The sequence below is a fragment of the Bos javanicus genome, chromosome 4 (genome assembly GCF_032452875.1).
Source record: "Bos javanicus breed banteng chromosome 4, ARS-OSU_banteng_1.0, whole genome shotgun sequence".
Lineage (NCBI taxonomy): Eukaryota > Metazoa > Chordata > Mammalia > Artiodactyla > Bovidae > Bos > Bos javanicus.
Window position 1 is genome coordinate 55,074,425 of NC_083871.1, and position 21,863 is coordinate 55,096,287.

Sequence of the window (21,863 nt, forward strand, 5' to 3'; positions counted from 1 at the left end):
TTAGGAGTTGTTGTGTCAAAGAATTTAACTGACGTTGTGGAAATGAATAAAGTCAAATAGGAAACTGTATAATAATAAAATTTTTAAAAGAGTACAATATACCTTAATCCTTCTCATAATCAAGCTCACAGAGTTGTGCTTTGAAGATATATCTTTGGGCTTTACAGAAATACACAAAAGATCCCTTCAGAAGATCTATTGCTGGAATGTGGTCAAGGACATAGCCCCTTATGTATCACTCATTACTCTCTCCTGTTAAGGCCTGACATGAGAAGTCTCTTATAGAATTTAGTCCAAGGAATGGCATTCCCTTTTCTGAAGAATGCTATTCTTCCTTCTTTTTCAAAATGGATGCTCTAAAACTAACTGCATTCCACTTTAACTACTAGGAACCTCAGAAGCAAATTAGCAGCTTAACCACAGGTCTCCTGGTCTGCTTTCGGTAGGCATCTGCCATTATTTCCACTTTCTGTACTGCATCCTGTAGCTGCATGAATTCCTATATTTGTTTATCAATTGCTGCATAGCAAACAACTCCCAAGCTCAGCAACTGAAAACAATAGCTTATTTCTGATAAGTCTGTGAGTAAGGTGTATGGTTCTTATTAGGACCTGGAATAGGCTCACTTTGCAGCTGCATTCACCTGGTAGGTTAGCTCTGGCAGAATTCCCTTGGGCCCAGTAGGCCTTGAACAGGCTAGATGTCTCCATATGGCCTTTCATCTTTGGGAGGCTAAAAGAGGCTTCCTCAATGGGGACAGTGGCATTCCAAGAAGGCCAGAACTTATTATCTGTCTACTTGCATCATATGTGCTTACGTCCCACTGGCCAAAGTGAGTCAGACACGTATATAAGCCAGAGTCACTGTGTACGTGACTCACTGCAAACGATTAATGTGGTCTTCCTAATAGGGCTATTATTAATACTTACTTCTCTTGCAATCCTCCTAATACTTGAATGTTATTCTTTAACAAAGTTTATTTCCTATCTGCTCCATATCTTATCTTTTTAAGAGCTAAAATATTCCTTATGGATGTTCTAAGCTCATACTAGTCCAACATATCAGTGAATGAATGCTTATGTAGGATTCAAAAGTATTTTAAAATTTAAAATGTACCATATGCCACAGCAAATGCTCACTCCCAAATTCTTAAAGATCTCACAAAAGGAATAAAAATTCCTTTGAATTTAAGTTGCAAAAGCTTTTACAAACATTAGTGCCAATCAGTTCCCTCACCATGAAGAAATGCCTCAGTTCCACTGGTGATGTTCCACACTCAAGCTCTTGAGGCACTCTGTACCTGTAATCAATAGCAAATGTATTATCATAAAGTATCCAAAATGCCTGCAATCTTAAAGTCAGAAAAAGAACCATTATCTACATGAAGTACTTCTACACCAACTACTCCAGTTAGCAACCCAAGAAGATGCTGAACAAATGTAAAAATGTTAATCTGAAGAACAGAAAATAATATAAACAAAATGCCAAAATATCACCAAAGAATACATGTAAAGATGAAAGAAATTCATTAAACTTGTTTCATCTTACAAGTATTTTTAAGATACCTTAGTTAGTGTTAGTGTTAGTCGCTCAGTCGTGTCCGACTCTTTGTGACCCCATGGACTGCATCCCACCCAGCTCCTCTGTCCATGAGATTTTCCAGGCAAGGATACTGGAGTAGGTTGTGATTTCCTTCTCCAGGGGATCTTCCCAACCCAGGGATCGGACCCAGGTCTCCTGCACTGCAGGCAGATCCTTTACCGACTGAGCTACAAGGGAAGCCCTAAGATACCTTACATAACTTTAAAGATAAGTTGAACAGGCATTAAAAAATTAAACTATTAAAGACAAGACTATAGTCTTGTGACTAGTTTTAATATGTACTTTTGTATCCCACTGGCTTTTTTTAAAACACCAATTTCAAATTCAAGATTGTATGTTTTTGTGAAAATGAATGGGCTTTGGAATAAGATGCGTGAGTATGTGACTTGAAGGGTAACTAAACTGGTATCAGGTAAGGTGGGTCTCTGGACTGCCAAGGTCTGCACTATGACTGGGGCACACAATACTAAAAAAAGTCAAAACAGCCCTTCTGGCTGCAATTATGATGCCAAACAAGATGCTGTGCTGTGAATAGGTGGCAAAATGCTTCAGAGATTTTTCCACCAGGGGAGACAAAATGTGGAATTTTACTGATGCACAGTAGACTTTTTTTGTTGTCGTTAAATTAGGCCAACAGCAGAGTTATTTTTAGATTAGTTACTTCACTTTCTCTTCTTAATGGGCTGGTATACAAAATAGGACAGAAAATGCACCATATGCCGCAGCAAATGCTCAAATCCTAAATTCTTAAAGCTCTCATGAAAATAAAAGATATCTCTATCTTAAAATATGAGACTTCCATTCAGATGCAGTTAAGACTATAACTAATCTGACAGATATTTATCAGTTAACAATAAAATAAATTATATATTTTTACTTCAAAAACTAATATTTTGGAGGTTTTTTTCCCTTTCATCATTTTTTAGTAAAATAAATAAGCTGTAAGGAAAGAGATAAAGTGTGAATGAATGCACTGACTTAGATTTATGATTAAAAGTTAACATTTAAATCATAGAGCATTTTCAAATCCTACAGTGACTAACATAGCTCTTGATTTCATCAAGTTACAAAATTTAGATGACTCATCGACTTGCTCTTTCATAAACTCAACCTAAAGTCTCTTCAGGAAGGCTTAATTTTATAGAAAGATAAACTTTTAAAACTTTCTCTTTGGAAGCATGCTTGTTGCTTGGGCTATAACACTGACTGAAGAGGACTCAGGCCCTACCTGTCCCTGGCTCTGTGGTCTGCTGGACACAAACACTGCTAACTGCCTTCAGCAGAGGGACCGCTTCTGAACATCTACTGCCCACCAGACTGTACAAGACACTTAGCCTGAAACATTGATTAACCCCACAACAACCAGATGAAGCAGGATCCTCACTGTTCCCCAAGTTTACAAACAAGGACCACAAATCCCGAAGGTTAAATATTTATTCTAATATACTAGTAAGGTCAACCCTAAGCAAGAAAATAAACATGATTGTGATACTGTAAAAAAAAATATATATATATATTCTTTGTATTTCAACATGATGATATTCTCGTTTTATGATTGCAATCATGCTCCACAAAACTATACTATTATTTTGATTTATACTACTGTTATAAATTATGAAGATGACAGAATGCATAACATTAAAAACATATAAATGTACATAATATATAATATTGGTAAAAGTTAACTGCTTTAAAAAGAAATTCTCCCCACTTTTATGAATGACATATATAATTAAAACCATATTATGAAATTTTAAAAAATTAAATAGATTAATAAATTCAACAAACATCTTTAATACAGCAAAACAATTCATCATGTTCTCTGAAATGCCCTGATTTTATTAAAGTAACAAAAGTGCAAGACAACAAACTGCTGTCTAACCCACCTCACACAGTTTACAATTAAGATGAGAAAATAAAGTTCTTATCCCCTTTAAAAAAGTAAGTAAAATGTCTAATGTCTTAATATTATTTTATTAAGATATAGTCTTGTGAGTTCATCATATGTTAAATGTACAGTTTATGTTTTTCCCTAAAAAAAAGGGCAGATGAATATTGCTATAGTTCACCATTTTAAGTAATCTAGCTTTGAAAAGACTAAATGTAGAAATTAAATGATACATCTTTAAACTAATACTGATATTTAGGCATAAACATTAATTGCTAAAAAACACTGGTATGCTGATAAATTGGAGTTTTCAATCAAAACTATATTCACATATAACCTCAAGAGATAAAATGTATGACAAAAAACTAGGAAACCTAAAGAATATCATAATTGCTTCAAATGTTATTAAACCAACAATACTAATGAACTCCATGTATAAAGGATACCTTACACATGTGTGCTAAGTGGCTTCAGTCATGTCCAACTCTTTGTGACCCTGTGAACCATAGCTGATGCATACACAATTTTTACAGTTAAAAATACACTTAAGATAATTGGCATTTTGATATAATCCTAAACACCTTAATTCTGAGATATAACCTCTAAGAATAATCAGGTCTAATAGTGAGAAAAAAAATACTAGGCTGAACACAAGAAAAAGTATTCTAAAAACTTTAAAGAAATCATAATACCTTGCCAATAAAAGTGTTAACAAAAGCAAAAAACTGAATAACTAAAAATGTCAAAGGCTGCTTTTAGAGACGAATAGACTTTGACTGGAAAAGAGGAACAGAGAGGTTTATATGCATTTAAACTTCATCACACTTTGTGGCAGACAGTGGTCTTGGTCCTAAAATGAAATTCCATGTCTAAATTACTGTTAAGCAATTTTTATCTAGCCGGGTCAATTAATTTTAAAGAGAGCAACCCTGAAAATAAGAAACAAGAAAGAGGCGAAGTCCTCTAAATAAAATTATAATGCTAGACTTTTATTGAACGTTAAACCTGGTTCATACCCTTTTTTTCTATCAAGTAAATAATCCACTTGGAAGGTATATATGGGGAAAAAAAAACAAATAAACCAACTTTAAAGAAGTAGCAAAATGTCCTGACATTCTTATCAGTTGATGTAACTATATCTAAGCACTTTATGTTTTATCTTTCTCTGGTTGCTAAATTCACATTTAAATTACTTAAGACTAATTTTACCATATATTTACTTTAGAATTTTACTAAAGCTGAGTTCTAAGAAAGTACAATGAAAGCCCAATCTTTTATAATTTATGAATAGATTATTTCTAGGGCTGGACTAGATCTTGAAAACTGTATTACAGAACTTGTGCATTGGTTTCAATTCATCCATTATTTCCACTCAAAATGAGGACCCTCCCATAACACAATATTGTTAGAATAGTTACCAAGCACACACAGTAACCACTTTCCGAGCATGTGCTTTTTATTAGGGGATCACTAACATATGCTCCCAACATCCACAAGCTAAAGAATATGTACCACTTGCCAACCCTTTCTTCCACTGAGCACATATCTACTCAGTAAATTATTTCCAGACGAATGGGAAAAGGAATTATGTTTCTTTGACTAAATTATCTAATGATGTTCCTAGAACTGAAAGAGAGGGAAGAGACATATGTGTGAAACATCTTCAAAATATTCTTCCTAGTTGTTCCTTAGTGCCTGAAACCTGTAAGGAAAAGTCCAACGTTTCCAACCTCATTTCCTCAGTGTGCACATGTAAAACGGTGGTCGATGGAGGACACAGGACAGTGTATTACAAGATACAGTGGTACTTTTGAAGAGTTCATATCATAGAATACCACGGACTGGGCCATACAGGAAGATTCTAATTCCAATAGAAACTAGTAATTAATTAGCTTTATTATAAAAATAGAAAATTACTCCATTATCAGAACCAGAAAAACTGACTTCCTAAGAAAAGTCAAGAGTAAAATTCTCAGCTTAGCTATAGGCTCAGTAAGAAGTTCTCAGAACAAAAGAGCAGCAACCCAATAAAAGTACGTAAAATACCAAATTAAATGACATGGAGATCATGGTATCCAAATTCATTACTGAAGCAAAAAAAAATACTAACAGGGGAGTCAGACTGATACTCAGAAATGAGAAATCTTTTAAATTTATTATATAAGACTGTTTACAAAACATATGGCTCCAGAAAATTAGAATCATTGCAATGATGAATTTATTAATTTAAAAATATCAATTTTAAAGCCAAGCAATATGGTATAAGACTTTGAATGAATATGGAAAAGAAAATACTGCAAAACTGAGACAATCCTAAATTGGGGCAACATCTAGTTTTGCCACATCTAATAGCTTCAGAGAACTTCATGAATAAACAATTGTAGCTTCACTTGCAAATACCACAAACAAAATTCAAAATTAATTTTTAAGTTTCAGGTTTCAAGTTTCCAAGGATATCTGGTTCAGGCAGAGACAATATTTGACTTCTGAGTACATCCACAAAACCAGATTTTTCTCTAAAGAATATTCCTGGATCAGCTCTTTGTAACAACTGCCTAACCAAAGGGGGCAAGAAATGAGGAACAGGATCTATTTGCTTCTGGTAAATTGCCTATTTCCCTTTCTTCCAGATCCTCAGAATTCATGGAGACTGGTATGAGGAATGTTCCCTTAACTGAACGGGTGGCTCCATCCTAAACTCTGGCACTGTTTTTTAAGATGAAAACAAACAAAAACAAAGCCAATAAATGAAACAGCCCTACGGGGGCGGGGGTGGGGAGGAGGAGCTAGGAAAAAGCACAGTCTTGTGATCCATCGTTATCACTGAAGGGAAAGGCATTTACTATCTAGCAGCTACCATGTGGGAAACTGTGTGTGTGTGTGCATGTGTGCGTGTGTGTGTATGTGTGTGTTAGTCCCTCAGTCATGTCCGATTCTTTGCGACCCCATGGACTCTAGCCCACCAGGCTCCTCTGTCCATGGTATTCTGCAGGCAAGAATACTACAATGGGTAGCCATTCCCTTCTCCAGGGGATCTTCCTGACCCAGGAATCAAACTGGGGTCTCCTACATTGCAGGCAGATTCTTTACCAACTGAGCCACCAGGGAAGACCACAGAAAACCTTACAAATGTTATTTTTGACTCATACCAAAAAGAAAAAAAAAATCCACTATGTAGAATTTTCATCCATATTTTATAGATAAGAAAAGCAAGTTCAGAGATCAAATAACTTGACCCAGATCACACAGCCAGCATACGCCTGTGCCTCTCCATCTGTCTAATCCCAAGCTCTCTTCTTGCCATGATGTCAAGCCCACATCTCAGTTAACAAACATTCCTGCTGGGCTTCCACTATGTGCAGCCATGCTACAAAGGACCACGAAAGAAACAGGAGATAGCACCCTTGCCCTCCAAGCAGTTAACATCCAAGAGACACTCTGAAGACTCAGATGACCAATCCATGAGAGGCAGTGTGTTTTACAGAGAGGGAAGAACACTAGACTATGGGAAGGGAGATGACTCACTCTGGATTGCACCACTTACTAGCCACACAACCTTGAGTAAACAAGTATTTCCGTTATTTTCTCATCAGCAGAGAGCATAGACTATAACATCTGCCTTAATGATCTCACAGAATTAGTTCCAAGATCCAACTGAGTAAAAAAAAATATAGAGCAGGAGAAAATATTTGCAGATGAAGCAATAGACAAGGGGTTAATTTCAAAAATATAGAACGACTTCAAACAGCTCAATATCAACAAATAACCCAATCAAGAAATGAGCAGAGAATCTAAATAGATATTTTTCCAAAGATAACAGGCACATGTAAAGATGCTCAACATCCCCAATTATTAGAGAAATTCAAGCCAAAACTGCAACGAGGTATCGCCTCACACTGGTCACAAAGGTCATTGTCAAAAACTCTACAAACAACAAATGCTGGAGACAGTGTGGAGAGAAGGAACCCTCCTTCACTGCTGGGAATGGAAACTGGGGCAGCCACTGGTCCCCCCATGGAAAACAGTATGGAGGTTTCTTTAAAAACTAAAACTAGAACCTCCATATAACCAGCAGTCTCATTCCTGGGTATATATCTAGAGAAAACCATAATTAGAAAAGATATACTTATGGCCTACATACATGCACCCCAATGCATATAGCAGCACTACTCAAAACAGCCAAGACACGGAAGCAACCTAAATGTCCACTGACAGATGAGTGGATAAAGAAGATGTGGTTTACATACACAACACACACACACATATACACACACCCAATGGGCTATTATTCATCCATAAAAAAGAACTGAATAACACTATTTGCAGCAACATGGATGGAAATAGAGACCATCATACAAAAGTGAAGAAAGACAGAAAAAGACAAATTTCACACAATAGTGTTTATACATGGAATCTAAAAAAAAAAAAAAAGATACAAATAGTTATTTACAAATCAGAAATAGATTCACAGACATAGAAAACAAACTTATGGTTACCAAAGGGGAAAAGGGGAAAGAGAAATTAGGAGTTTGGGAGTAAAATATACACACTACTATATATGACACAGATAAGCAACCAGGATTTACTGTATAGCACAAGTAATTGCGTTCACTTATCTTATAATCTATAATAGAAAATAACCTATAAAGAATAAACACATATATAACTGAATCTCTTTGCTGTACACCTAAAACAAGTACAGTATTGTAAATCAACTATATTTCAATATATTTTTTAAAGAGGCTGATTAGCTACAAAATATTTTAGAAATACAATACAATAACACTGCTATTCAAAGCTCCATAGTCATTACAGATCTTTGGATCAGTTCAGTTCAGTTGCTCAGTTGTGTCCGACTCTTTGTAACCCCATGGACTGCAGCATGCCAGGCCTCCCTGTCCATCACCAAGTTCTGGAGTTTACCCAAACTCATGTCCATCGAGTCGGTGATGCCATCCAACCGTCTCATCCTCTGTTATCCCCTTCTCCTCCTGCCCTCAATCTTTCCCAGCATCAGGGTCTTCTCCAATGAATCAGCTCTTTGCATCAGCTGGCCAAAGTGTTGGAGTTTCAACTTCAACATCAGTCCTTCCAATGAACACTCAGGACTGATCTCCTTTAGGATGGACTGGTTGGATCTCCTTGCAGTCCAAGGAACTCCCAAGAGTCTTCTCCAACACAACAGCATCAATTCTTTGGTGCTCAGCTTTCTTTATAGTCCAACTCTCACATCCACACATGACTACTGGAAAAACTATAGCCTTGAAAAACCATAGCCTTGACTAGACGGACTTTTGTCGGCAAAGTAATGTCTCTGCTTTTTAATATGCTGTCTAGGTTGGTCGTAACTTTTCTTCCAAGGAGTAAGCGTCTTTTAATTTCATGGCTGCAATCACCATCTGCAGTGATTTTGGAGTCCCAAAATATAAAGTCTGTCACTGTTTCCACTGTTTCCCCATCTATTTGCCATGAAGTGATGGGACAAAATGCCATGATCTTAGTTTTCTGAATGTTGAGTTTTAAGCCAACTTTTTCACTCTCCTCCTTTCATCAAGAGACTCTTTACTTCCTCTTTGCTTTCTACCATAAGGGTGGTGTTATCTGCATATCTGAGGTTATTGATATTTCTCCCAGCAATCTTGATTCCAGCTGGTGCTTCATCCAGCCCAGCGTTTCTCATAATGTACTCTGCATAGAAGTTAAATAAGCAGGGTGACAATATACAGCCTTGATGTACTCCTTTTCCTATTTGGAACCAGTCTGTTGTTCCATGTCCAGTTCTAACTGTTGCTTCCTGACCTGCATGCAGATTTCTCAGGAGGCAGGTCAAATAGTCTGTTTTTCCCATCTCTTTTAGAATTTTCCACAGTTTATTGTGATCCACACAGTCAAAGGCTTTGGCATAGTCAATAAAGCAGAAATAGATGTTTTTCTGGAACTCTCTTGCTTTTTCAATGATCCAGCGGATGTTGGCAATTTGATCTCTGGTTCCTCTACATTTTGTAAATCCAGCTTGAACATCTGGAAGTCCACGGTTCACATACTGTTGAAGCCTGGCTTGGAGAAGATCAAGCATTACTTTACTAGTGTGTGAGATGAGTGCAACTGTGCAGTAGTTTGAACATTCTTTGGCATTGCCTTTCTTTGGGATTGGAATGAAAACTGCCCTTTTCCAGTCCTGTGGCCACTGCTGAGTTTTCCAAATTTGCTGGCATACTGAGTGCAGCACTTTCACAGCATCATCATTCAGGATTTGAAATAGCTCAATTGGAATTCCATCACCTCCACTAGCTTTGTTCATAGTGATGCTTCCTAAGGTGCACTTGACTTCACATTCCAGGATGTCTGGCTCTAGGTGAGTGATCACATGCATGATTATCTGGGTCATGAAGATCTTTTTTGTACAGTTCTTCTGCATATTCTTGCCACCTCTTTCTTAATATCTTCTGCTTCGGTTAGGTCCATACCATTCTGTCCTTTATTGAGCCCATAAATTCAGCAATAAAAAGATTACCTGACTCACTTTCGTGTCCCCTCTTTTTTATTCTGCTTTAACTTGGCTTGTTTAGAGAGTTGGTGCTCTAAGAGTGAAGGACTAACTGACTCTGGCTCTTGCTCCCTGCAGGGTTCTGACAGTGGGACTCATGACTAAACCACTTTCCCTGGTTACATTTGCACCTAAGCCAGTCCAGGCACAAGCTCACTCTTAGCCAAAAGGTAAGGTTGTCCTATTTCCCCCCCATCTCGCCTACATTTCTTTTTCTCCCTTCTTCATCAGCTGCCTTATAAAATCAGAACTCCATGCTCAAGTGTCTAGTGCATTCTCAAACCCAAAGTTGTACCTATAATTATAAATTCTTTCTTTCTGTCAACTCACAGAAAAATGTGAGAGGATCCATTTCCTGAGGGAGACTTGAAGAAACTACGTTTAGAAACCTAGTGATGAAGAGATTCTCTAAGGAGGTGGAGAATTTGCAAAACAAGAAACAGCCTTTTACTGACTGAGTTTCCTAAACTAGGTTGTCCCAACCACAAGCATTCAAAATAAATGAACTAAGTGTTAGTCATTCAGTCATGTCCGACTCTGTGACCCCATGGACTGCAGACCATCAGGCTCCTCTGTCACAAAGAAAACTGGAGCGGGATGCCATTCCCTTCTCCAGGGGATCATTCTGACCCAGGGATGGAATTCAGGTCTCCTGCATTGCAGGCAGATTCTTTACCATCTGAGCCACCAGGGAAGCCTAAATGAACTAAGTTTCTGTCTTAAAGACTAGTATTCAAACATAATTCATTATCAAAATTTTCACTGCAAACTGATCAATACTTAGAGCATTATATTCCAATGGGAAGAATTATTCGCAATTTCAAACAGTCAATTGACAAACTTCAGGAGACTATCTAGACTCCAAATATGTTTGATTCAAAAAGAGTTACTGTAATTCTTCAGGTAACTTCCAGATCTTCATTTTATTTTGTCCAATTTTAATACAACCACTATGATATGGCATAAATATAGCTCAGTGAAGATAAAAGAACAAAAAACTTTGTTAACTGAAATGTCACAGGACAAATTTACACAACATGACAAACTTAAATGTCTCAAGCTTTAAACACATACAACACAACACAACTACTTCTACCTCGCTCTCTCTTTTTCTCTCTTTCTCTCTTTCTGCCCACACCCTTCCACCCCCAAAACTCTTTCCTTCTCTGTCTCTATCTTCTTTTAAAGGACGCTAATAGTATTTTCCCCTTTCTATAATTGCTTTTCTACATACAAAACTGCATTCTTCTATTAGATTACTTATAGAAACTTAAAATGCTCACTGGATCAAAAAAACAAAATCAGAAGTGAAAACTATTAGAACTTTAGAGGTTTTGGATTTATTCTTATAGGAGTATTTATATATTTTATATTCTAAATCACAATTTTATTTCTGATAGTCAGTGAAATCTGGGTTTTATTTCAACTCCCTAATTTCCTGAGGGGAGGGAGGGAGCTTTATTTTACTCTGCTTCCCAGATGGCTCAGGAGTAAAGAATCCACCTGCCAATGCAGGAGATGTGGATTCAATCTTTGGGCTGGGAAGATCCCCTGAAGAAGGAAGTGGCAATCCACTTCAGTACTTTCGCCTGGGAAATTCCATAGAAAGAGGTGCCTGGCAGGCTACAGTCCCTGGGGGTCACAAAAAGTCAGACACAACTGAGCACAGCACACACACATAATACTCTACTCCAGTGTTCCTAAAGTCTTCTAAAGCTGCTCTTCATACCAACTTATCTGAATCATGTAAAACATTTTCTAAACATGCACATTTCTGATCCCTATCCAGAACTACTAAGAAATCAGATAATCACAATTAGACTGGTTAGCAGTTTGACAATTTTCCCCATATGATTCTTATGACCAGAAAAATTATCACAAATGATTTTTTTCACTTATTTATATTATGCTTAAGACATTTCCTCAATAGCACCATCTATAAAATTAAATAAACTTACTATGCTAAAACATATTAGATCTTTTTATTTGAATAAATATTATTTTCTAGGAATAAAAGATTATTTCTTCAGTTAATAATATATTTGATTTGGCCTGCCAGGTGGCACGAGAGGTAAAGAACCTGCTTGCCAAGGCAGGAGACACAAGAGACATGGGTTCGATCCCTTTGTCAAGAAGATCCCCTGGAGGAGGGCATGGCTACCCACTCCAGTATTTTTGCCTGGAGAATTCCATGGACAGAAAGGCATGGTGGGCTACAGTCCAACGGGTCACAAAGAATCAGACAGCGCTGAAGGGACTTCGCATGCCGTTCGTCAATTTACTTATGGACTTTACAAGGGAGAATTCAACTGCCACATCAAAATAAACACTACATTTACTTTAACTTTTACCAGTACATATTAAATTAAGAACTAGTTAAAATGACTAAATAGTATTGTTGAAAAATGTGATTAAAAACAGAAATAATGGAATAGCTCTTTATGAAAATAAAGGCTATATATATTAATAGTTTTTCAATTAATTTTTAACTTGTATCACTGTGTCATCAAACAGTATTGTTTTTAATCCTCTAGTTCTCTCTCTTCACCCCCTATTAACATTTTCAAAAAAAATAAAAAGAGAACTTCACTCTCTGAGTAAGACCATAATAGTTCATTATCTCTGCACATCTCAGCAGCCCCACACCTGACTACATTAGGTCTTTTTGCACTTTTCATTTTTTTGGTCACAGAAATATTGTAAGTAATGCAATGAAACCACATACTCATCTGTATTTTCTCATACGGCCAATCCCTGACTCATAAATATTTCATTTATTGTTGTCTTAACTCTAGAAGAGATTTGCCTGTATTTTTCAAGCTTTATTTTGAAACCTCTCTCTTCTGAAAGTGATTCTGACCATGACTTTGGTAAAGTAATGCACACTACCTCATACAAAGAACTTTGATTCAATACAATGACAGCTACCTAGACCAATGAACTGAAAAATTTTAAGACACAAAAATATAAAATTCACATAATTCTGAACTAAGTTATTTCACAAGGAAATTCAATATTATATGATAGACATATGCTTTCTGATACTTAAAATGGTAGGAATACTATTCACGTAAGTGCCTTTAGGTCAAAGAAAGTAAAGAATATGCAAGATGAGTTCAGAGAAGGCATTTGAGGAGTACGGGAATTATTGGTTAGTTGAGAATTTAAAAAATCACAGACTACTTATTCAAGAAGTTGAATAGTGGAAGCTAAAAAAGATTAAATTCCAAGAAAGAAACAGAAATGATACTGTTCAACTTACAACTCTTCCATATGATAAAGTGACAAATGTTACTTCTAAGTCAAGCCTCCTGTCAAAAAGATATATGTTCTGAAGGGAAAAAAAAAAAGAGTCAAATAGTCTACTAAGCCTTTCAGTATAATGCATTTGCTCATAGCAAGGAAGAAAGAAGATCAAGGGAGAGAACTCTGCTATTCCTCATTCTTAGCCTTTTCATGCATCTTCCCATCTCCTTCAGCTTAGACTGTATAATCTACAAAGTTTACATCAAATATAAGAACAGAAACATTCCCTGAAACAGACCCTGCAAAGTTGGGTCTGTTTTGTTATCTTAAAAATATAAATAAAGAATACCAGAACATCTAAAAAACATAAAGAAGCACCATGAGCAAATACAGTAGCAGATCCCCCTTACCCAAAAGCACAGAAGTAAAACCTACTTAAACAGACTTTCTGGCTGATTGAGAACATTTTCGTGATAAGTTTTCAAATTCATGATTCCAGTCAGATACTTCACCCATTTAATCATATCCTGGGCCTCTGGTCTACACATAACCTCATGTACCAAAGAGTAGATAAAAAGCTGTGGGTCATGTCAAATCTTTGCCTCATACTTAATGTTGCCTCTGCGAGTCACGATGCTACATGACTCTTCTACCTGTTGGAGAGCTTCCAGATATTTTTGCTTTGCCTTGATCTCAGAGAAAATGATTTGAACACTGTTCTTGGTTCACTAACTAGAGCACTGATAACTCTGCTGGTCATTATACTTATTATCCAGACTGACACTGTAATAATAATAATGACAAAAGTTGAGTAATTAATGAACTCAGTTCAGTTCAGTTACTCAGTCATGTCTGACTCTTTGCGACCCCATGAACTACAGCACGCCAGGACCCCTGTCCATCACCAACACCCTGAGTTGATGCAAACTCATTTCCATTGAGTAGGTGATGCAATCCTGTTGTTCCCTTCTCGTCCTGACTTCAATCTTTCCCAGCATCAGGGGCTTTTCAAATGAGTCAGTTCTTCACATCAGGTGGCCAAAGTATTGGAGTTTCAGCTTCAGCATCAGTCCTTCCAATGAATATTCAGGACTGCTTTCCTTTAGGATGGAATGGTTGGATCTCCTTGCAGTCCAAGGGACTCTCAAGAGTCTTCTCCAACCACGGTTCAAAAGCATCAATTCTTCAGTGCTCAGCTTTCTTCATAGTCCAACTCTCACATCCATACACAACTACCGGGTAAACCATTGCTTTAACTGGACAGATCTTAGTTGGCAAGGTAATGTCTCTGCTTTTTAATATGCTGTCTAGCTTTAATATGCTGTCATAACTTTTCTTCCAAGGAGCAAGCGCCTTTTAATTTCATGAGTGCAGTCACCATCTACAGTGACTTTGGAGCCCAAAAAAATAAAGTCTGTCACTGTTTCCCCATCTATTTGCCATGAAGTAATGGGATCAGATGCCATGATCTTAGTTTTCTGAATGTTGAGTTTTAAGCCAGCTTTTTCACTCTCCTCTTTCACTTTCATCAAGAGGCTCTTTAGTTCTTCTTCGCTTTCTGCCATAAGGGTGGTGTCATCTGCCTATATGAGGTTATTGATATTTCTCCCGGCAATCTTGATTCCAGCTTGTGCTTCCTCCAGTACAGCGTTTCTCATGATGTACTCTGCATATAAGATAAATAAGCAGGGTAACAATAGACAGCCTTGAGGAACTCCTTTCCCGATTTGGAACCAGTGTGTTGTTCCATGTCCAGTTCTAACTATTGCTTCCTGACCCGCATACAGGTTTCTCAAGAGGCAGGTCAGGTGGTCTGGCTTTCCCATCTCTCGAAGAATTTTCCACAGTGTTTTATGATCCACACAGTCAAAGGCTTGGCATAGTCAATAAAGAAAATGTTTTTCTGGAACTCTCTTGTGTTTTCAATGATCCAATGGATGTTGGCAATTTGGCCCCTGGTTCATCTGCCTTTTCTAAATCCAGCTTGAACATCTGGAAGTTCACGGTTCACATGTTGTTGAAACCTGGCTTGGAGAATTTTGAGCATTACTTTACTAGCGTGTGAGATGAGTGCAATTGTGCAGTAGTTTGAACATTATTTGGCATGGCCTTTCTTTGGGATTGGAATGAAAACTGACCTTTTCCAGTCGTGTGGCCACTGATGAGTTTCCCAAATTTGCTGGCATACTGAGTGCAGCACTTTTACAGCATCATCTTTTAGGATTTGAAATAGCTCAATTGGAATTCCATCACCTCCACTAGCTTTGTTCATAGTGATGTTTCCTAAGGCCCCTTGAGTTTGCATTCCAGGATGTCTGGCTCTAGGTGAGTGATCACACCATCATGATTATCTGGGTCATGAAGATCTTTTTTGTATAGTTCTTCTTTGTATTCTTGCCACCTCTTCTTAATATCTTCTCCTTCTGTTAGGTACATACCATTTCTGGCCTTTATTGTGTCCGTCTTTGTATGAAATATTCTCTTGGTTTCTCTAATTTTCTTGAAGAGATATCTAGTCTTTGCAAACAAGACCCAATTTCCAACTCAGTCAGTCTCTCCCATCAGGAAGCTTCAATAAGCCTTTTATCCTTCTCCATCAGAGGGCAGACAGACTGAAAATAACAATCACAGAAAACTAACCAATCTGATCACATGGACCACAGCCTTGTCTAACTCAATGAAACTATGATCCATACCGTGTAGGGCCACCCAAGACGGACGGGTCATGGTGGAAAGCTCTGACAAAATGTGATCCACTGGAGAAGGGAATGGCAAACCACTTCAGTATTCTTGCCTTGAGAATCCCATGAAGAGTATGAAAAGGCAAAAAGATAGGACACTGAAAGATGAACTCCCCAGGTCGGTAGGTGCCCAATATGTTATTGGAGATCAGTGGAGAAATAACTCCAGAAAGAATGAAGAGATGGAGTCAAAGCAAAAACACCCAGTTGTGGATGTGACTGGTGATGGAAGTAAAGTCTAGTGCTGTAAAGAGCAATATTGCATAGGAACTGGAATGTTAGGTCCATGAATCAAAGCAAATTAGAAGTGGTCAAACAGGTGATGGCAAGAGTGAAATCAACATTTTAGGAATCAGTGAACTAAAATGGAATGGGTGAATCTAACTCAGATGACCATTATATCTACTATGGTAGGCAAGAATCCCTTAGAAGAGATGGAGTAGCCATCATAGTCAACAAAAGAGTCCGAAATGCCATACTTTGATGCAATTGCAAAAACGACAGAATGATCTGTATTTGTTTCCAAGGCAAATCACTCAAAATCACAGTAATCCAAGTCAAAGACCTGAACAATAAGGCTGAAGAAGCTGAACTTGAATTGTTCTATGAAGACGTACAAGACCTTCTATAACTAACACCCAAAAAAGATGTCCTTTTCATTATAGGGGACTGGAATGCAAAAGTAGAAAGTCAAGAAATACCTGGCTGCTTCTGCTGCTCCTAAGTCGCTTCAGTTGTGTCCAACTCTGTGTGACCCCATAGACGGCAGCCTACCAGGCTCCCCCATCCCTGGGATTCTCCAGGCAACAACACTGGAGTGGGGTGCCATTGCCTTCTCCAATGCATGAAAGTGAAAAGTGAAAGTGAAGTCACTCAGTTGTGTCCGACTCCTAGTGACCCCATGGACTGCAGCCCACAAGGCTCCTCCATCCATGGGATTTTCCAGGCAAGAGTACTGGAGTGGGGTGCCATTGCCTTCTCCGAAGGAGAACTACTACTTGATAGAAATGAAACAGGAAGAAATAAGAAAAAATTTTGTCATAGAATTCTTAGAAGTCCATGTCAATTTTAAGCTCACAGTTCCAAGCCAGTGAACAAAATGCAGCATGGATTCTAGAAACAGAAACTTTAAAAGATATATCTATATTTATATCAACAACTATATGTGTGTGTGCTTGTGTGCACGCTTGGCAAATATAATCGTGAGCTCTACTGGCTCACCACCTGATTTTGGATGGTCTGTGAGGTATACATTTTTATAGTTTCAAATGGCTGAATCAAAATCAAAAGTATATCTTATGAAATATGAAAATTATATAAAATTCAAACATTAATGTCCATAAATAAAACTACTGGCACACAACCACATTCATGCACTTAGGTGCCATCCATAGCTGCTTTTATATTACAGTGGCAGAGTTGAATAGTTGTGATAGAGACCAATGGTCCACAACCTGTATTTACTATCTAGCCTTTTACAGAAAAAAAAAAATTACCAACTTCCACATATATACAGTGGCAGAATTTATTTTGGGGGGCTCCAAAATCACTGCAGATGGTAACTACAGCCATGAAATTAAAAGATGCTTACTCCTTGGAAGGAAAGTTATGATCAACCTAGATAGCATATTATAAAGCAGAGACATTACTTTGCCAACAAAGGTCCATCTAGTCAAGGCTATGGTTTTTCCAATAATCATATATGGATATGAGAGCTGGACTATAAAGAAAGCTGAGCACCAAAGAATTGATGTTTTTGAACTGTGGTGTTGAAGAAGAGTCTTGAGAGTCCCTTGGATGCAAGGAGATCCAACCAGTCTATCCTAAAGGAGATCAGTCCTGAGTGTTCATTGGAAGGACTGATGTTGAAGCTGAAACTTCAGTACTTTGGCCACCTGATGCAAATAGCTGACTCACTGGAAAAGACCCTGATGCTGGGGAAGATTGAAGGCAGGGGGAGAAGGGGATGACAGAGGATGAGATGGTTGGATGGCATCACCAACTCAGTGGACATGAGTTTTGGTAAACTCCAGGAGTTGGTGATGGACAGGGAGGCCTGGCGTGCTGCAGTTAATGGGGTCACAAAGAGTCGGACACAACTGAGCAACTGAACTGAACTGAACATATATACAATGACTTGGCATGAAACTCTAAAATAAAAACGGTTTGGGATAAATATCAATATTTACTGAAATTATGAGATATTAAAAGTGAAATTATGAGCTTCCAGTCTCAGAAGACACTAACAAAACTAATTAGAAAATATCTTAAAAACAAAAAGCATTACACAGGGATTATTCAACCTCAGAAGTGATATTACATGGCAAGAAACACTACAGAAACATGACTCAAGGCTTTGATATTATTAAATTCTTAAAATGGGCTGTTGCAAATCTTCACCCCAACCCCCCCCAAAAAAACTAGGAACACTTCAAGATATTTAGATATGGAGAAAATAATAAAGAAGATATAAGCCTAGTGTTTGGGACAGTGGTAGGTTCTAAGATAACTGAGATACAGTCGAACTTCTTGATTCTTGCGTAGTTTACCTTCACCAAAAAGAAAAGTTATACTAAAATGTAAAATCAAATATGATTAATGAGAAAATCAAAGCTCAGGAATTAAAAAGAGGGCCATGAGTCACTTTAAGTAAGTTCAGTCATGCAGAACCACTAGGTTAAAATTTTAAGGTGTCTTTAAAAAGTAGCTTGTATATGTTATCACTAAACTACACTTGATAACCTTGAAAGAGTTACAAACAACAAGAGCAGATGTAACACATAAGAGGGGACAAATGTTATTTTATTTTTTGAAGGTAAAAGGATTCTAGGAAATGAAGATCAGTGATCTTGACATTATTCCCCAACAAAATTCTACAACAGGTTACTAAACAGATGGTTTGTGAGCACTTACATTTAAAAAAAAAAAAAAGCCTGCCATGGATTTGTTAAAAATAAGTCATGCTAAACCTTGTTTTCTTGTCTCACATGTTATTAGATGAGTGGATCAGAGAAATGCATTGGCTGTACAATGCCTGAACCAAGAAAGTATGGAGTAAGTCTTTCATGGCCAACTGTTAAGTCCACTTCCTATGTAACTTTGGGGGAAATTCTTGGATTAAGAGGCAAATATCATAGATTGGTCAAGTTTCTGCATGTTTTGTGAGCAGAGGCACTGACAGCCTTTGTTCTAGACTATCTTTCTCATGGATGTCTGTATACCAAATTGCCTTTGAATATCCATAATACCTCCCTCTGAACAAAGGGAAGGTTTGCTTATAGCCCATTACAAAAGATCAGGGTTCCTAAACTTGAAGTTCCTCATCTGCAATACAGAGTGATACAGAGTGTACAACATGGACTTGGGCCACTCTGTGGAGCCCCTGATGGACTTAGGGGTGCATGCATGCTAAGTCACTTCAGTCATGTCGGATCTTTGAGACCCTATGGATCATAGCCTGCCAGGCTCCTCTGTCTATGAGATTCCCCAGGCAAAAACATTGGAGTGAGTTTCCATGGGCTCCTCCAGGGGATCTTTCCAATTCAGGGGTCAAACCAGTGTCTCTTATGTCTCCTGCTCTGGCAGGCAGGGTCTCTACCACCAGCACCAACCCCGGGTCTCCTGCACTGCAGGTTGATTGACCATCTGAGCCACCAGGGAAGTCCCTGAACTTGGGGGACAAGGAAACAAACCAAGCATAAGGTTCCTGCTCTTCACTGTATCAGGAGTAATAAAGTCCTTTGTCTTCTATGCTAAGTCGCTTCAGTTGTGTCCGACTCTGTGTGACCCTATAGACGGCAGCCCACCAGGCTCCCCCATCCGTGGGATTCTCCAGGCAAGAACACTGGAGTGGGTTGCCATTTCCTTCTCCAATGCATGAAAGTGAAGTCACTCAGTCCTGTCCGACTCTTTGAGATCCCATGGCCTGCAGCCTACCAGGCTCCTCCGCCCATGGGATTTTCCAGGCAAGAGTACTGGAGTGGGGTGCCACTGCCTTCTCTGATACAGTTCCACAAAATAGTGTCTGACTAATTTGTTACCATGCAAGTAAAGTAAAATCTCAGATACTTCACAGTTCTGGACAACCTGTGACTCAGCTTTGCCATTGGTAAAATGGGGAAATAACAGTATAAATCCTCATAAAGACAGTATGAAAAATAAATTCACACACAAATTTCCTAGAAAAGTATCTACCGCTTAATAAATATTAGCCATTTTTATAATGACACTTATGATTAATTTCAGATGTATAACAGTAGGTAAATAATCCCATCCAAAGGATTAATGATAAATCAAAGAGCTCCTACTCACTGAGTTTAAAAAAGGCTCTATTCTTAACCTTGTTCTGATCAATATCTTCAAAAATAATTAAGCCTAGGTATTAATGTATTAATCAAAATTATGGATGACACAATTGTTAACATAGATAATAGAACCAAGATTTTTAAAAATCTTGACATGCTGAATACACTAAATGATAAAGAAACAAATGTAACAGACATATAAATCCTATTTTTTTACAATATTCAAACTGATATTAATTGCGATTTACATGAAATGAAGCAACATTCTAGTAGCAATGTAACATGACTGAAAAAAAATTGCAATTAGGTTACAGAAAAAATGAAGACAAATTTTCATTGCATTCTGTGTTGGTCAGAACATACATACGGTATGGTATTTAGCTCTGGACACATTTTAAAGGGAAACTTCAGCAAAGAGAAGCATATCCAGAGGAGGGTAATGAGAACTGTGAAGGGTAAAAGAAATCCACAGAGTGTATATAAAGGATAACCGAAGAAATATGACTTCTTTATCCTCAGAAAGGAAAGGTTTATTGATTATAAAAATTTTTCAGACATTTGCAAAGTTATCTATGTGAAATAGTCTGTGTAAAACCAAAAGGTGGAGTTAGAAATAATGGCTAATTGATTCCAATTCAATGTAAGGAAGAACTTTCTATCAATTAAATTTTGTCAATTATTGAATAGTACAATTAGTTACTCATTCATGTAAGTTTTACAAAGCCACTAGCCAGGACTATGAAAATGGGGATTGCCTCTCTCACATACAGATATCTTTAAATTACTCATTTCTTACCTGTAAAAAAAAGGCAACCCACAGAGGGTTTCTCCAGGCATTTTGTGTATTTTCATTCCTGTCTTGCCTCCCTGATTTCTGTTCCATTTCAGCCTAGTTGGTCTCTTCAAACTGACAATTTGTCCTTAGCAGCCCACCTGACTTTTTGATTTGAAAGTGAAAGTCACTCAGTTGTGTCCAACTCTTTGTGACCCTAAGGACTACACTCCATGGAATTCTCCAGGCCAGAATACTGGAATGGGTTGCCATGCCCACCTACAGGGGATCTTCCCGACCCAGGGATCGAACCTGCATCTCTTATGTCTCCTCATTGGCAGGTGTGGGAGTACTGGTGTGGGCAGCCATTCCCTTCTCCAGGGACTCTTTCCAACCCAGGAACTGAATCCAGGTCTCCCGCATTGCAGGTGGATTCTTTACCAGCTGAGTCACAAGGGAAGCTCGACTTTTTGATTTACCTCTCTGATTATACTATTTTTCCATACACTGCAGTCCATAAGCCATCTGACAGTGGCCCCTGGGTAACTAACCCTGTCTCCATCTCCCACCTGATTTGGAAGGGAGAACAAAATTTTAATTTATTATCTCAAAGGTTTCAATTTTAGGATTCTTGGATTCTTCTTACTTCTTTTGCCACTTACAGATGGTGGGTGATCAGTAATCAATGAATGAACGAGTAAGTGACTGAATAAATGAATGGGTATTGTTAATCAACTGATAATGAGCTTCTTCTTCTTTAAAA

General features: G+C 37.8%; 1 protein-coding gene across 7 annotated transcripts in view; it reads right to left on the reverse strand.

The window, feature by feature from the left end:
* FOXP2 (forkhead box P2) overlaps positions 1-21,863 on the reverse strand; it is a 668,538-nt gene that overhangs the window by 630,856 nt on the left and 15,819 nt on the right. Inside the window, exon 2 of one of the 7 annotated variants that reach the window (XM_061414065.1) lies at positions 1,237-1,300. The exons of the other annotated variants lie outside the window; for them this stretch is intronic. The gene's annotated coding sequence lies outside the window, so the exon portion shown is untranslated. The remainder of the gene's footprint in view (positions 1-1,236; positions 1,301-21,863) is intronic. 7 annotated transcript variants of the gene reach the window in all.